The sequence below is a fragment of the Pinus tabuliformis genome, chromosome 8 (genome assembly GCF_031772625.1).
Source record: "Pinus tabuliformis cultivar Carrire ecotype Pingquan chromosome 8, CPIR1, whole genome shotgun sequence".
NCBI classification, from domain to species: domain Eukaryota; kingdom Viridiplantae; phylum Streptophyta; class Pinopsida; order Pinales; family Pinaceae; genus Pinus; species Pinus tabuliformis.
In genome coordinates, this window is record NC_142294.1 from 1,297,678,494 (window position 1) to 1,297,697,734 (window position 19,241).

Here is a 19,241-nt window from a genome sequence, read left to right on the forward strand (position 1 = left end):
TTGAGCCTCTGCTATGTTGGCAGGGTGGTTGGAGAGATTGATTTGAAGGTTCCATTGCTAGATTGAGCTCCAATAATCTAAATCGAGTTATTCTCAAACTTTCTGTCAAGCTCTTGTGGTCTGTGCAAATGGCGCATGGTGCACAGGCTGTGGGAGCGGTATATATATATATATATATATATATATATATATATATATATATATATATATATATATATATATATATATATATATATATAAAGGGCTCGATTGAGCCCTGTGGCTCGCTCGAGCATTATATCTCAATCAAGGGTTAGTCTTTTGCCCTCAATCGAGTTTTTGTTTTAGCGCCCAAGGAGCTTGATCGAGTGCTCAAAAATTATGTGTGACTTGATGTGGCCTTTTAAAATTTTTATTATGATTACACATGCACAATATATTTTCTTCTAGAATGATTGAGTTGTCATTATTGCACCTTTGGTTTTCTAGTTCTGGGTTTACTGGGTGTTGATTCCCTCCATGTGATTTCTCCCGATACCAGATTCCAGCCCCTTAACTAAGTAAGGTTGTGGCACGCCTTGGGTGAGATTCCTTATTATTCCTAAATAGGATGAAAATGTCGGCATTACACTAGACTACAATGGAGCCTTTGTTGGCCCATGTGTCTGAACCCATTCATCATTTTTTGCCAATAGGATGCTAGATTTTTACCCAATCCTCCATTCTTTCTTCACAATATGAAGAAAATAATGATGTGTCTATATCTAGCTCTTAACGAGGGACTTATTTTCCTATAAAGGTATGTACCCAAGTTCCTTCTTAACTAGGGACTTATTTTCCAATAGTAGCTCCTTGATGGAGATCATGGTACCTTCAGCTGTTTGAAGAGCTCCTCCTTTCAATGTAATGAATTTCATCTTGATCACTATGGATCCTTCATATTTTTGGACTTCTTCATAGGGCATCGACCATCCATCACTTTCTTTCACAAACCTTTCCAATCATGTCATCCTTTTATTCATCGGAAATTGATCTTTTAATCCACATTTGGTTTTTCTTCATACAACTACCTCTTCCAAGTCATGTTTCCTTTGGGATCTTTCATCCAACCACATGAGTGCTAGTTGTAGGTGACATTTACAACCATTTTTTGGTAGCCCTGTATCAACCCATCCAAATGTTGCTCAAAAATAAAAAATGAACATCAAGTGAAAGTTACCTTTTGTGATGGCCTTTCATCGTGACATCTTGCTTGCAACATCAACATGCTGCACATTCATAAGCACATCTCCAAGAATTTCAATGTCAAGGGTCTCCTTTCTTTACAAACCTTATTAGGGTCTTAATGACTTCTCTATGGATATGTCACGGACAATTCTTCTGGTCATCAGATGTTGATATCCTTTTCCACGTGACCATAGTTGCACCTTTCACTATATTTCCTTATTTATTCACATATTTATCCCTAAGAGCTTTCATCCATATTTCATTCATATTTTTCAACCACCTCATATTCCGTACGAGGACATATTATCTTTATTTCATCTAGTTAATATGTGAATCATGCCTTCGTGTATATTTCTGAGGAGATCCCTTTTTATTTGATCATGCTTATGAGGTAGAGCATTTACTCATGCTTTTTCCAACTATATGATGACATGAATCAATGAAATGCATATATACATCTTTCCTTCTTTTGGTCATCTAGACTTTCTTTAATAGCTTCCTTTTCTTGATTAACAGTATTTCAACCATCTTGACATGTTACACTCTTTTGTCTCCATACCATCATTCTTCCAAACAATGAATCCCATACAAGTTAGAATTCTTAGTGAGACGCTAGCTTCTTCCAAGAGAGGTGAACCTTCTAATGAAGATTCATTGAAGGATCATAATTATCCTCATCTTGGAAATGCTCCTTTCTAATTATGATGATGTATGATGAATTTTATGCTATATGACTTTCTCCTACCCATAAGTACTACTTATGCTTTCAATGAGGTTACCCAGAGCCACTTTCTTCTTATGATGACTATTATAGGCTTTTTCTTTAGCAATCTTCTTGTCATGATCTCTTGCTTCAACCATATGCTATTATGATGCCATCCTAAAATGATTAATCCAATCATTCTTATAATGTTTCCTATCATTATAGCTATATTTTACAAAAACTGAAAAGGACCTAGTGGAAGAGATTATTTCAGTCATAGTAGAGATATTTCACTTCCTCTTCTTCTACTTCTTCAATGACATGGGCTTCTTCCCTTCCTCGTTTGTTGTTTTCCTTCTTGTGTTTAAGAAAATTTATCTTGTAGTTCCCATATGCATGGCAACCATAACATTGGATTTTCGACATATCATTCTTGTTCCTTTTCTGAGGACCAAACCTTCCAAATTGTTCATTCTTCCTAGCCATGGCAGGAAATCCTTAAACTTGCTTGTTTGATCCTACATCGATTTTTTCCTTCATCTTCGTTTCTTCAATCTTACACAATGACCAAATTTCACTGAATGGGGTAGCTTCCTTCTTTCCATAGAGAATTGATGTAAAGTTGCACCATTCCTATAGTAGTGCACTGAGCACTATGGTGGTCATTTCTTTATCAAACATTATTTCTCCCAATTATTGTAGTTCTCTTATTTCTGACACCCTCATAAAGTATGATGCTATTACATCCTCCTTTGAGATCTTCATTTTGTATAACTCGTTTCTCAAGGATATCACTTCTCCATCGATACTTATGGAGAACAATTCTACTAGTTTCTCATATATTTCTTTTGATGTCTCCAATATTGATACATAAGGTATGAGGGGATCCTTGATAGATTCTATAAGAATCCTTTGAACCCTTACTTCCCCTTTCATGTACTTTGTTAAGCCTTGAGATTCTTCCTTTGGAGGTTTAATGATTGAACCCTTAACATGATCAACGACTTCATTTTATATGAGGATCAAATCTCTCCTCTTCTTCCATGTAAGAAAGTTTGACGAACTGACCACCTTTTTTCTTTCCTTAAAAATGAATTCATTTTGATAGCATATTCAGTAATAAATATAAAGGTACTTTCTTGTCAAGTGAAGATGCTTCTTGATGGCAATATCTTCAACTTGATGTATTTATCATTGATGTTGATAAAATATGTCTTCTTGATTAATATGTCTCGCTTCAAAAGTGATCCTTGACTCAAGATGAGGGAGATCACCTTGTTTCCTTGATGATGATGGAAAACCTTCTTCGTGCTTCTCGTGGATGAAGATATTTCCAGATGCTTCAATTTGTAGTCTTTATTTATGTAGAGGTAGGGTCTTTGAGAGCTCCTTCTTCTTGAGGTGATGATTGTACGAGGTTCCTAAGAATGCTTCAGGTGTAGAATCCTTCTTTGAACAAATTAAGGTTTTGAGATTTTCTTTAGTAATTTCCTTCAAGATGATGATGTAATATTTGTCCTTGTGGTGCCTTTGATATGAGTGGTCCTTCTTGATGATTGATGCTCTTGATGATCTTCTTATGCTTCAACCTTGAGTTTTCTTCTTTAGGCATCCCTTCCTTGTCTTGTCACCTTAGCTCTGATACCATGTCGAGAAATCTAGGGGGGAACTAGCTTAGGTGATTTCTCTTCTTTGATAATTTCTTGTGGTATATTCTTACTTAACTTGATTACCTTCTTATTTCACATGTTTATTATTAGTGTTTTATTCATAAAATAGATACCAAACCATAAAGAATAATAAGACAAAGGACACAATACATAAGCGATCAATCAAGGCCAAAACCTTTCCAACTGAGATGAAAACCACACAAGAATTATTCTTCTTATAGAATATTCAATTGATGAATTGCAAGACCTAGAACCTTAACCAAGACTCCTCCGAGACCAATTAAAACATTGCCCTTTTATTTTCAAGTCAAACAAATTCAAACTTACTACAACTTCTTCATCCTTGACTTCAACCCTGCAACACTAGACTGCTTCTCTTCCTACAATTCTCGACCTCCTGTAGCTTTCTACAACTTTCGCATGTGTGATGTAATTAGGGAAATTCTAGCCCTTTCTCCCCTTTGCTTGACTAGGCTTCTTCTCCTCAAGACTTCAAAATTAAATTTAGATTACTTTGGCACCGAATCTAGGCTCTTAAGTATGACTGTAATTTTGTCTATATTTTGCAGTGGATGCTCTTGCTTCAGGCCACACGTGTGAAAGTTTTTACCCAAAAATAGTCCTCAAAGTATACATCTTATTCTTCAACTTGTCTCCTTCGTTATTCGTTGTCTTCTATACTTCAGATCAATTTTATTTTGTGTTATTGATTCTCGTCCAAGGTGGTCGACTAGTCTTGTATATATAGGCTTCTAGTCATTTTAAAATAGTCTGACTTGACACTCTTTGGAAGTTCGACTTGTTGCTTGCATCTTTACTTAACCTTGGAGGGTCCTTTGACTCTATTTTTACTCAAATAATTTTCTTTACAATATGTAACATGCCCAAGAAGGGTTGTTCATACATGAAAATGACTTTCCTGACTTGTAGACTCAATGACAAACCTTAGAATCTCTCAATGGGAGCTTGATCTATAAAATAAATTTTCTTGAGCATGAAACCCATGCCTCAAGAATAACAATAATAAATTTATTTTTCTCATTACATCAAATAAATAGAATTATTATTACATATTTCATTATGAAGACCGGACCTAGTTACATATTTCAACAGTAATGGTGTCTTCATTCTACAAATTAGAGCCTTATTATTCAGTGAATTTTTGGCTTCAAAAAAATACTAATCTAACCTACAAAAACACCATAAAATATGACTTCAGTGAGGGTTAATTTTCCCTCTAAAGAGACCTTCAAATTTGACCCACAAACTATAGAAATCAACCCTAATAGCTTCAACGAAATTCAGCCCTGTTATCTCAGAAATTTGGCTTGGTAAACACTAGTTCTTGAAGTAGCTCAGTGTTAAAGAAATTAGGGTTCTTAGATGATTTCGACCTCAACCAAATTAATCTCATCCCCTACAAATTTCATAATAGAATAAGAAATATGCCCTTTGAAGTTGATTCCTTAACCATGAGATCGAATTACAAATCCTACTTGGCTAGGGTTTCAACCTGCATTAAAATTTCTCACTCCAAAAGAAAATGATAATATTTCCACTACTAGATCCCTTAGGCTAGCAAGAAAACCAACTTTGGAACCATTGTAATATTCCTTTTTAAATTTATTTTAATTTCCCAAAAATGATTCTATGAAATTTCTTCAAGAAAAGCACATAATAATTCTTGTCAATATTTTGACTAATTTAAAATCAATAATTGCAATGTTTGTAAAAAAATTCCATTGTAAAACCTAAACTATTTATTCATTTATTACTATGAGGGAAATTACATCAAAATTCATAGGAATGTGACAAACATATAAGTTGGAGAAATCTTCTCTCTCAAGATTCGCCGATCTACAATTGTGTGCTACTTCAACCTTTCAACCAATGTTCCAAAATCTCAATCTTGCTCAGCGCCAATGAGTAATATGATTTGATCCCTCCTCTTTGACTAGCTAAGGTATATGATCTCAATACCAAAACCCATCATCATTAGATCAGCTAGGGTGTTGCAATTACCACCAAAACTAACCTTCTACATTATATGGACTCTCACCTAAATAAGCTCCATGAGGTCAATTCAATCAACAAAAAAAATAATCCCAATGCATGTCTTAGTAAATAGCTCTCATCTTCTTTAATGGCCATGGACTATAGAATAGCATGGGTAAATACCATATGTCTTTTTACTATTTTATTAAAGTGACTTATAATATTTCTTTTTCTTTAGCCCCTTTTAATTAATTAATTATCCCATAACCCATATTAATTTTGATTTGTAACCCAAGACAGGCTAATGAGATACCCTCTTTTTCCAATGTTTGGAAAAAAAACCGTTACATTCCCCACCCTAATTCCTAGTTGAGCCAAGAGGCCCACTCTACAGCCCAGTATGATGTGTAACGTTGTGTGTTCGTCATCAAAGTTGAAATTTTGCTATGTCAGCCAAAATAAAAATCTAAAAGAATCTAAAATAAAAATAAAAATAACTGTACAAACATTTAAATAATGTAGCCTCATAAAAAAATTTGCATGTGAAAAATTAGATCCCTCTAGACTCATGTTAAATCCAAATTTAAGATGGATCTATACTAGTATATCTACATTTAAACATATAACCTTTAATAAGAAACACTTACTTTTAACTATTAATAAATAATCTTTACCCAAATTTTCTCTTATAATTTATTATTATATTTTTTTACTTAGACTTAAATCCTCTCACTATAAATTGAATTACATTTAAAAAATTTACACAATTAAATAAAAAAAATACTTAATCTATTATTAGACGGGAAGATATACAAATTCAAACTATAAATTGAATTACATTCAAAAATTTTACACACTTAAATAAAAAAATTACTTAATATATTATGAAATGTGAAGATACATATTCAAACATTTTAAAGCTTTTAAATTTTACATATTATAATTTTAACACTTTATTAATATTAATAATTTGAAAAACATATAAAATAATCCTAAAAATTTAATATAAATATATTATTTTATCTATTAATATAAATTCTCCATAAAGACTTAAATATTCAAAAAATTTAAATCTTTTAAATTTTACATAATATAATTTCAAAAATTTATTAATTTTAATAATTTGGAAAATATATAAAATAATCGTAAAATTATGTATATAAAAGAGGGGTAGAATCTCGTAAAATTATTATATATACCTATTATCATTTACATATTAAAACTATGGATAATAATACACCATCTAAATCAAGAGAGTGGAAGTTTTAAAAATTGTAATATATAATTATATAATTTTATTGATTTAAAATATATAATTTTTTTAAATTATATATATAGATATCTATATATAATATTTTTATTTTTTGTCAAAATATTTTAGTTAATGGTTTGGTGAATTAATTATTTTTTCAATATGAGTTTAAGTTTTCATAAACAATTATATGAATTCAAGTTTCCAAAAACATATTATATAACTAATTCATTTGTGATATTTATAAAATAATTATATTTAATATAATCATAACAATCACTAAATCAAATTAATAATAATAAATCTCTACTAAATATATAAATAAATAATTCAATTAAATATATATCATATTTTTATCAAAAAATCATAATTTACATATTAAATATCTTATATTCCACATTTTACCCATCATTTTCAAGATAATAATATCCGTAAATCAAATCATCCATCTTAATCAAGTTCATTTTTCCATAACCACTAATTATAATATAAAACCATCATTTATTCACACTAAGCCTAATATCATCTATGAATAATATTTTTCTTCTCCAAACATAATTGTTGTTGATGATCAATGATGGGTGTACCCTCTATCATCTATACATAATATTTTTCTCTTCCAACATAATTTTTCTTTCTCCAAACGTAACTGTTGCTAACTCACCCATTGCTCCTTTTGGAAACATACAAGTTTAAAAACAATGAAACATAAAAACCCAATGTATGTCTTGTAAGCCGCACAAGCTTTTGCTCTAATTAGTTCTCTTCCCCTCGCTGCCGACGCTTCCGTAGAAAGGTCTCTCCTTTGAATTACATGTTGCGCAGAAGTAAATCATTCTACCTGTGTTATTCTGTTACCTCAAATTTCAGAAGCAAGTAATCATAACATTTTCTTTGCCTGTGGATGAAAGCAAAACTTATCAGATAAATTTGGTATTTTAACACTACAAAGTTCCAAAAGAGAACCATATATCACAACTCCAAAACAAAGTTCAAAACAGGCATTTATGACGACTGTGCGTAGTTCTTAGTGTTCCCCTGGCTGAGCATGAAAAGCCATAAAGTTTCTGAATTTTGACTTTTACGGCTCACGTTTGGTTGCGGAATTTTGACTATGTCAGCGTGATCTAGCATCAACAAATTTATGATTGCAAAACTGATAAAAAGAGCCAGAATTTCAAAATTGATTTTGAATGTTTACAACAGCTGTGTAATATTTTCTGGCAGACCAAGTTGATGACAAAAACCAGATAAACCAATAAAAAGCTCATCCCGCAAGGCTCATAAATAACTTCAGAATGTGCAGAGAATAGAAGTTACAAATAACATCTTCATATAAATGACTGAATGAGGCCAAAAAACAAAAAAAAACCAACTTGAATATATCAAGCTACAGACAAAATGAATAATGAGATCAGCACTGCCTAACTGTCAAAACTTCATATCAAGTCGCCTTTTACATTGATGGAGCTACATCCAGCTCGCATTGGTTAGCTTAGAAACCCAATTTGGACATTTCATCATCAAAATTCCAGCTTGCATTGGTTAACTTAGAAACCCAATTTGGACATTTCATCATCAAAATTCCAGCTTGCATTGGTTAACTTAGAAACCCAATTTGGACATTTCATCATCAAAATTCCATTCTTCTGGCAAAGAAATATAGGTTTCACTGGTATCAGCGTGTCCAGTTGATTCTGGAAATTGAAGCGATGCAAGGAAAGAATCCATGCCTGGTTCCTCAATTGAATTGGATTTTAAGGTCGCCTGGCTTGTTTGGGGCTGCAAAACATTCTTCTCAATCAATGAGCTATCATTCTGAAGAATGCCTTCAGGAATATCCATTGTTGCTTGCCCTGCCACATTTCCCACAATAGTAGTGTTGATGCCCTCAGAAATACCAATTATATTAGCCGAATTGGCCACATCAGTAGTGCTGAGTGCAGATCATGTATTAACATCATCAACCCCTTGAGGTGAACACCAGTCATCAAAATAACTGCAATTATAACCTGAATTCAAATTCCAAAATTCAATATGATTTTCATCAGACTGAACATTAGACACAAATTCTGATATTATGTTCTCAGAATTGATGCCCGATTCAAATTCTGACATGAAGTTCTCAGAATTGATGCCTTGCACCTGATCATGAAATGGTACAAGTGGTGTTTCAACTGTGCTGATATGCATATCCCTTGGTATAGGCGACTCACTAGATCTACTTTGTAAGGGTGGTGTCATGAAATTCTCAGAATGCATATATGAAAAACAAGCTTCACATTTGGTAGCCGTTGGAATGCATTTAATTTTAAGACATTAAAAAGGGCAATTGTTTTCATAGACTATAATTTCTATATACATGTTACAAAATTTGGCGTGGATACATGCACAATGCAATGCCAATGGATTTGCATAACGATATTAGTTTTTTTTTCATGATGTGAGATATCTGATACTGTATAAACATATACTTTTGGACTTCATGGGAATGAGAAGAAAAAAACAACTACACAAATCATAGTTCGAGAATGTTTGAACTGCACTTTATTGAGAAATATGCACTTACGGTGCTAGGTTCGCTATACTAAAGAGGCCTTGGCAAATTAAATTTTATAAAATTGGAAATATTAAATCTTTTTGTCATTTACGATAAAATAGATTTTAAAATTCCATAGCATAACCCCTGTGCACATAATTTATTGGCTGCGTGTTTTTCTAGAGCATAACACCTGTGCACATAAATCATTGGCTGCATGCACAGATAGTGTAACATGTCAAATTCGCTTTAACTTCATGATTGTTATGTCTAGACCAACGAGTTGTCTGTGGCATTGCCATTATCGCCTACGCTGTAAGAAAGACCTAAAAGCCCTTTCAGTCACCCACCAGCTCCTTAGAATTTCATGGAATATGCAGGCCGAGGGCACAATGGATATCAATTTTCTAAACCTAGTTCTCCATTGTTTACACAATCAAGGATCTCTCCTTTGGCACAGTCATCTCATAATAGCTTTACAGGAAAAGGTGTTTTAGCACGAGAGCATTCAAGATGCAGTGATGTTAAGTGTGAAGCCAAATTCATGCAGGGTTCTAGATCCTTCTAGATCAGATCTTTCTAGATATCCACACTGCCATTAGTTTCTAGATCTCCAGGATTCTAGATCTTTCTACACTGCTCATTCTAGATCTCCATCTGAATCACATACAGGATTCTAGATCCTTCTTCTGCGTCCATAAATTTGTAATTTCTCTTGCCAAGGAATGCAAGCCAAGGCCCAAGCCTGTTATGTAATGCAAAGTGATTTCTGTTCTCCAGTGATTATTTTATCTATTCCGCTGTTTCTGATTGAGTAATCTTGTTGTTTCTCCATTTGTCTGTCTTTGTGAATTATTCTCTCCTATTGTCGTCTAAATCTCTGGGTATAAATCCGCTGTGTGTTATGTATGCTCTGGTCTAACAACTGGTATCAGAGCTAGGGTCGAATATCCACTATGCAAGCCGCTTAGTGCCATCGCCTTACTCTGGTAGCGTTCATTAAAACGTTGGTTGTTACCCCTAGAGCTGTTGAAGGATCTGTCTAGGGAATAGCTAAGGAACGTTGGAACTAAAAGACAGTTGCTGTAAGAAAAGCAAGGTTGTGGATCTATGTTGAAACGTGTTGCTTGAGTTTGAAACGTGGAGATCTGTGGAGTTTGGAGTTGAAACATGGTGTTCGTAAGTTTTTTTTCACATCAAGCTTGCACGTATACGTCAAGTTTTTTCTCAAACCAACATATGTATGTGTGAAATGTGAAAAGGTTAAAACATTATATATGTTTTTATATTTATTATGAAACATATATAATTATATGTTGAAATTTTGAAAAGCATATTTTAAAAAGGAGCAAAGAATATTTTAAAAGAAGAAAGGTCATTATTACAAAATTTTAAAGAGTAATAATTAAAGTTTTATTTTTAAGTGGAGTTTTTGTGTTTTGGGGTGTGAATTTGATTGAAAATGGAGACAACAGTTACAAATATGGAGATGTTGAGCAGGGCTAATTTTTCCCTATGGAAATCACAGATGGGGGAAATACTGATTTTAAAGGATTAGTATTTTCCTATTGAGGGCACAACAAAGAAACCCTCATCGATGACAAATGAAGAGTGGAATAAGCTAGATAGAAAGGCGATTGCAAAAATCCGCCAATATTTAGCAAAGAATGTTTATTTCAATGTGTCTGGAGAAAAGACGGCAGAAAGATTATGGAAGAAGCTCCATGATCTATATGAGAAGAACACGGCATCAAACAAAGTGTTCTTGATGAAGAAGCTTTATAATCTCAAAATAAAGGAGGTTGCTTCAGTTGCTAAGCACTTGAATGCATTTAATATTATTACTAATCAACTTGCCTCTGTTAAAATCATTTTAGATAATGAAATTAGAGCCATATTGCTAATATGTTCTATGCCAGACAGTTGGGAAAATTTAATTGTAGCTATGAGCACTTCAGCAACTATAGGGACCCTGAAGTTTGATGATGTTAGCAGCAGTTTAATGAATGAGGAGTTGCGACGCAAGTCAATTGCGGAAAACCAGGGAGGAGAGGCTCTAGCTCTAACTGATCCTGGTAGGAGAATGGATCGAGGCCAGCAATGGCGATCAAGATCGAGAGGCCGATCAAAATCAAGGAAAGGTAGAATCATCTACTTTCATTGTGGCAAACCCGAGCACATGAAGAAAGAATGTCGATTCTGGAAAAAGGACAAAAGGATCAGAGATCCTCCAGTGCAAATCACAAGTCATCCAACACAAATGAAGGTGAGACTACTATTGTAGCCACAGATGGTGATCCGTTGTTTACTATTTCAGTAGAGGATGCATGTGTATATACATCTAGTAGTAGCTTTGATTGGATCCTTAACTCTGGGGCATCTCACCATGTAACCCCATGCAAAGATAGTTTTGTTTCATATAATCCTGGTGATTATGGTAGAGTGCATTTGGGGAATAATCATTTTTGCAGTATTGTTGGAGTGGGAGATGTCCAGATCAAGATGAAAGATGGACAAGATATATTGTTGAAATAGGTTAGGCATGTACCAGAAATGCGCATGAGTTTAATCTCTATGGGACGACTGGATGATGAAGGCTATTCGACAAGCTTTGGAAAAGGAGGCTGGAAAATTAGCAAAGGTGCATTGGTCGTGGCCAAAGGACTCAAGATAGGAACATTATACACACTGAATACACTGATAGGAAAATCAGATTTGGCTGTTGTCACAAAAGAAGGAAATTTAGCAAATCTGTGGCATAAGCGTTTGGGTCACATGAGTGAGAAGGGCTTAAAAATCCTTGTTGGTAAAAATTTATTTCCAGATTTGAAATCCTACAATCTTGATCTTTGTGAGCATTGTATATATGGTAGATAAAAAAGGGTTTCATTCCTTAGAGGTGGCCATGACAGAAAGAAAAATGTGTTAGAATTAGTACACTCATGTGTTTGGGCCTGTTAACCTCAAACCATTAGGAGGAGCATCATATTTTGTAACATTTATAGATGATGCATCTAGGAAGGTTTGGGCATATCCTATGAAAAATAAAAGTGAAGTGTTTGGAATATTTCAAAATTTCCATGTTGCTATTGAAAGAGAGACTAACAAATTGTTGAAGTGTTTAAGAACAGATAATGGTGGAGAATATTGCTCAAATGCATTTAAGGAATATTGTAACAGGTTTGGCATAAAACATGAGAAGACTGTGCCTGGTACTCCTCAACAGAATGGTGTCGCAGAAAGGATGAATTGCACCATTATGGAAAAGGTGCAATGTATGTTGTCCAATTCCGGTTTGGAGAAGAATTTTTGGGCTGAAGCAGTCAGGACCGCTTGCTACCTCATAAATAGATCTCCAACTATAGCCTTGGATGGCAGTATCCTTGAAGAAGTTTGGACTAGTAAGAATTTGAATTGTTCTCACTTGAAAATCTTTGGATGTGAAGCATTCGTACATATTCCCAAAGAAAATAGAACTAAGCTAGATGATAAATCTATGAAATGCATTTTTTTAGGATATGCAGATGAAGATTTTGGTTATCATCTATGGGATCCAGTCAAACATAAAATTATTAGAAGCAGGGATGTTATATTTAATGAGTCATAAATGTTCAAGAGAACTGTAGGTGAGTTGGAGGTCAAGAAGGTTATTGAAAGGTTTGAAGAGAAGTAGGAAAACATACCACCAATACAAGAAAATGAACAACAAATTGAGGAGCACGAAGAACAACAAGTGGAAAATGATGAACAACAAGAAGGAATCTTGCATGAACCTTTACAGGAGATTCAACCTGATAATGCACCACCACAGTTGGCTCACAGATCTTCTAGGCCTCATAAGCCTTCACAAAGGTATCCTCCTTCAAACTATATTTTGTTGACTAATGAAAGTGAACCTAATTGTTTTCAAGAAGCTTGTAAAGTCGAGCACAGTAAAGAATGGAAGAAAGCAATGGAAGAAGAAATGAACTCTTTGCAGGAAAACAAAACTTGGGAGTTGGTAAACCTCCCATAAGGTAGAAAGGTTGTACAAAACAAATGGGTGTATAGGATTAAGCATGAAGGTGACGAAAAGAAGGAGAGGTATAAAGCAAGGCTGGTGGTGAAAGGTTTTGCCCAAAAAGAAGGTATTGACTTCACTGAAATTTTCTCACCTGTTGTTAAAATGTCATCCATTAGAGTCATTCTTGGTCTAGTTGCTGCTTTAGACCTAGAATGTGAACAGTTAGATGTAAAAATTGCATTCCTTCATGGTGAATTGGAGGAAGAAATTTATATGGAGAAGCTAGAAGGCTTCATAGAGAAAGGCAAGGAAGGCCTTGTTTGTAGGTTGAAGAAGAGTCTCTATGGGTTGAAACAAGCACCTCGACAATGGTACAAGAAATTTGATTCATTCATGTTGGAACATGGTTTTCAGAGGTTGGAAGCTGACCATTGTGTCTATATCAAGAGGTATGATCAAGGAAAGTATATCATATTATTGTTATATGTGGATGACATGTTGATTGTTGGGCATGATAAGAATAAGATCAATAGGTTGAAGAAATATTTGGGTAGCAAATTTGCAATGAAGGATTTGGGACCAGCACAATAGATATTGGGCATGAGGATTATGCGTGACAGGAAAAACAAAAGGTTGTGGCTGTCACAAGAAAAATATATCAAGAAGGTGCTTGACAGGTTTAATATGAAGGATGCCAAGCCAGTTGGTACACCCCTTATAACCCACTTCAAGTTGAGTACTGAATTATGTCCTGGTGATGACAAGGAGAAAGAAGAGATGAGCAAGATTCCTTATGCTTCAACAATTGGCAGTTTGATGTATGCCATGGTATGCACACGACCAGACATTGCATATTCAGTGGGAGTAGTGAGTAGGTTCCTTGCCAATCCAGGAAAACAACATTGGCAAGCAGTAAAATGGATTTTGAGGTATCTCAAGGGTACTAGTCATTATTGTTTACGATTTGGTCATGATGAGACTGTGCTTGAAGGATTTACAGATGCGGATATGGATGGAGATATGGATACCAGAAATTCCACTACAGGTTATTTGTATACATTTGCAAGTGCAGCAGTATCTTAGGTGTCAAGGCTACAAAGAATAGTAGCCCTCTCTACAACAGAAGTAGAGTACATAGCTGCAACAGAAGCTTGTAAAGAGATGTTGTGGATGCAGCGATTCCTAGGAGAGATAGGAATAAAGCAAGACAAGTATGTGTTATATTGTGATAGTCAGAGTGCCATTCATTTGGCGAAAAACCCAGCATTTCATTCAAAAACCAAGCACATTGACTTAAGGTACCATTGGATCCGGCATGTGTTGGAGGAAGAAAAATTATCCTTGGAAAAGATCCATACAGATAAGAACCCTGCTGATATGCTCACTAAGATTATACCACAAAATAAACATGAGTTATGTAGAGGCATGGTAGGACTCGGTGTGACTTGATGACTCTTATTTGGCTTCAAGTGGGAGAATGTTAAGTGTGAAGCCAAATTCATGCAGGATTCTAGATCCTTCTAGATCAGATCTTTCTAGATCTCCACACCGCCATTAGTTTCTAGATCTCTAGGATTCTAGATCTTTCTACACTGCCATTAGTTTCTAGATCATTCCAGATCTCCATCTAAATCACATACATGATTCTAGATCCTTCTTCTGCCTCCATAAATTTGTAATTTCTTTGGCCAAGGAATGCAAGCCAAGGCCCAAGCCTGTTATGTAATGTAAAGTGATTTCTGTTCTCCAGTGATTGTTTTATCTATTACGTTGTTTCTGATTGAGTAATCTTGTTGTTTCTCCATTTGTCTGTCTTTGTGAATTATTCTCTACTATTGCCGTCTAAGTCTCTGGGTATAAATCTATTGTGTGTTATGTATGCTCTGGTCTAACAAGCGAATGGGATTCTCCATTCAAGATGGACATGGAGTATCGAGACAAAATTTGGGGCAGGTCTCAAATATTGAAGAGAACAGGGTCCTCCAGTTATGAGGCTGCAACAGCTTTTAATATGCACAAGGACATCCCTGGAAGGCAAGAACAAGATGGCTACCGTGGGAGTGGAGATTCAACGGGAAGCAGCAGTTATCATATAAGGTCTTACCAGGAATGGAGGTCATCTTCAGCACTACCTCTAAGTGCGCACGTTTCCAACAATGGTAATCTCAAGGAGTCTGAGAACAAGGTTTATCTGATGTTTTGGGATCATATTCTTCCAACAGGCATTCTCCTCTTTCATCTCCAGGCAATTACACTGTTGATGGAGACCGTGATGATGGTAGTAATTCTCTGAACTTTATTAACCTAAAATTGTTGTGAATGCTACAGGGATACAAATTAATTATGGATAATTACAGAGATACAAATATTGATTATGGAGAATTGCAAAGCTAAATCAAAATACCTAACAAAAATCAAAATACCTGAGATCGTTTTGCAGAATATTGAGATGGTTTTCTAGGAATTGGAGGCTCATTAGGTGACGCAGATCCTGGAGGCTCATTAGGTAACGCAGATCCTGGAGGCTCATGAGGTGACGCAGATCCTGTGAACCTGCCGTAGTAAATACGAGCAATCTTGGGCAATCCTATGAACCTGTCGTAGTGAATACGGGTAATCGCGAGCAATCCTGTGAACATGCTGTAGTAATGGAAATACAGGCAATGAAAGCATGTCCAGCCCACTGTAAACCTGAGATCATTTTGCAGAATATTGAGATGGTTTTCCAGGAATTTGAGGCTCATTAGGTGACGTAGATCCTGGAGGCTCATTAGGTAACGCAGATCCTGGAGGCTCATCAAGTGACGCAGATCCTGTGAACCTGCCGTAGTAAATACGGGCAATCCTGTGAACCTGTCGTAGTAATGGAAATACGGGCAATGAAAGCATGTCCAACCCACCGTAAACCTGCCTTACCTGGCCACATCACGCCACAAACATGCACTGACCACTGACAGATGGCGAGATGGCGGAAACACTGCTGTGCAACCACCATGTGGTGTAGCCAGCGACCTGATCTCATCTGCTATGTCCTGTTGCTCTTGTATATACAGCATGTTCCTGAACATTTAATGCCCTCGACTAATGACAACATTAGTTTAGATAGTATTTACAAGTTTAGAAATATGAAACAAACAAAACAATTATAACCTATCTTTTAGCTTTGGATTAGGTTTGGTCCTCGGGAAGAGGCCAAATAACATGATAAATCAATATGTTTATAAAACATTGTTTATAATTAATTAGCCAGTTCTAAAAATAGCTCAACTAATACTAAACTAATAGTTTTTGATTACTATAGTCCATGCCTGGAGGCAGGGACTAAAAAGAAAGTAAGCTTTTTTTTTTACAAGGATAAGTTATGTTTAGAGTTATTTTTCGAGATAAAGTGTATATATGAGTATGAAACATTTTAAATGGAAACTCACTCATTGTCCATAAAAAGTAATCAGAAAATGAGATCAAAAGAGAGTTTAAGAATGTAAGTTTCCACAAAATGAGCTCAAAAGAGAGTTTAAAAATGTAAGTTTTCACATCTGTTAATAAAAAAAGAGTTTAAAAATGTTAGTTTCCTAGAATTATTACTGGAAATGAAGTGTGTGTATGAATATGGAACTTCCAACATTTCCAGGGAAACTCCAACATCAGTTTTGGTGTAAAAAATGCTACTCCAACATCAGTTTTGGTGTAAAAAATGCTAAAAAATCATATTAGAAAAGAAGGTTGAAGTTTAGATAAGCTAATTTTCTATGAAGTGTATACATCTGCAAAAAATGCACATTGAAAGCTGTCAACTAAAATCACATAAAGAAAGTATTGCAAAAATCGTACATTGCATACATCTGCAAAAAAATGTACATTGAAAGCTGTCAACTAAAATCACATAAATAAAGTATTGCATTTTATTGAGTGTAATGTAAATGAATACACTAATATAGTATTAATAAATTAATTTTATTAAATAATAATAGTAGTTTACTTTTGAATGCCAATCTTATTCTGTAAAAAGAAGAGACTCCATCACTAATAACATTTCTAAAATGAAATTCACTAATAAAATTTATAAAAATAAAAATGTATAAATTCTCTCTCTTTATTACTAAACATTTTCTTCTCCTAACATTTTATAAAAATCTCCTTCATAACATTTAAACATTACATACCACCACAGAAATGGAAATTACATGCTACCACAGAAATGAACTTATTCCACATCAAAATTCTGATCACAATCAAGAGAATTCATCGTTCTCCAGGGTAGACAAGAAGATCAAAACATTGGGGACAAATGATGGAAATAGCTCACATGCTACCACAGAGATCAACTTATTCAAGATGAAAACCCTGAGCACAATTAAGAGTACTTGCCTTCTCCAGGTGACTCAACCACGAGTTTAATTGCAATCTCAAAACAATGGAAACAAATAATGGAAAACCCATCTCTTCAAAATACCACCCAAAGAAACAGCATCCCTTCAAAAGACCACCAAAACTTCATGCCTGAAATACCACACAAGAAAAAATATCAGAGAGAAAGTGTCAGACACTCGAGCAAATCTCTAGCCTGTTCAACAGAGTTCTGCAGTGGCTGCCAGATCGTTTAATTTATGAGTGCGAATAAGAAGATAGTAAATGGAGCCATTGGCAAACATACTATTGAGTGCAGGGTTGACAATATCAATAGCATTTCCACACAGATAGATATTTCCAGATCTATTAGAGGATTTTCTATCGTCAACGCTGCACTCAATGATGTGGTTACCACAGCTTGCAGTAAACTCTTGCTTGGCCATTCTCTGCATACCAGTTACATTAATATGGGTATCTTCAACAAGAGGTGATTCAAATGAATGTCGATTTCTGAGTAGTTGCTCAGATCAGAGAGAGCGGGTTCTTTTGTAAGAGTGGGTAGTAGAATGTGCTGCTATTGAAAAATAGGTGGTACCGTGGTAGTACTCCACCACGAGTGGTAGTACAGTAAGTCCATGAGGGTAGTACACACACATGTCACAGAGAAGCAATAGTACAGCTTCATTACGTTAATGACGATGTTGTTTTATTTTTAAAAACAATATAGTTGTTGCGGGGCCACTAGAATAGTTGTTGCTGCTGCTTGAATGTATCGATTTTCAACAACTGCCCTGCTATGCTTCAACGTCTCTGTGGCGCATGGGAATCCATGAAGTAATTCGTGGACAAGTGCACGCATCTTGGCGAGCACATTGATTTTGGGGTGCGTACCACTGTTCGTTTTTTGACTCGTTCAGTGTTGGTCGATAGTCTCAGTACCTCGAATCAAGTGTTTAGGGGGAAAAATTTTTGAATCTCTTTGGAGGTGATAAGTTGGGTTGAGATTTAATTGGGTAATTTCAATCTTAAACATCGCGTGGTATCATAATTGATTTATGAAGTTGAGAAATATCTACAGTATAGACATTTTGAATGGCCTTTAATTAATATATTCAGAAAAATAATTAATTACTGATTATTGATTTGTTATTTAATTTAGATAAATTCATAATAAAATCTGTATATGATTATTGATTTGTTATTTAATTTAGATAAATTTATAATAAATATATAGAAATGTCCATTTATATTTATATTGTGGTTGGAATAAGTAAAGCTTGTAATGTTTGTGGAGGTTTTGCTCTTCTGAGTTGTTTTGTTTCATTCACAAGTTTCATATTTAATCACAAAAGTCTGGTTGTCTTTATTCATGTACCCAAAAATATAAATATTAATCCAATTATATGTTTTTTGAAAACAAAAAAAAGACTATATATAAGAATGCACCGAAATTCAAATAATATTTGATTTAAAGAGTAGATACATAACCAAAAGTATGCATTTTATAGAAAAACTTATCGTTG

At 34.6% G+C, this 19,241-nt stretch overlaps 1 long non-coding RNA gene across 1 annotated transcript; it reads right to left on the reverse strand.

Annotated features, from left to right (window-relative positions):
• Nucleotides 1-8,594: 8,594 nt before the first annotated feature.
• Nucleotides 8,595-15,889, reverse strand: LOC149240213 (uncharacterized). The gene is made up of 2 exons (XR_016245512.1): nt 15,792-15,889; nt 8,595-8,682 (listed from the first exon to the last, which is right to left on the reverse strand). It is a non-coding gene; the product is annotated as an uncharacterized LOC149240213 (long non-coding RNA).
• Nucleotides 15,890-19,241: the final 3,352 nt, after the last annotated feature.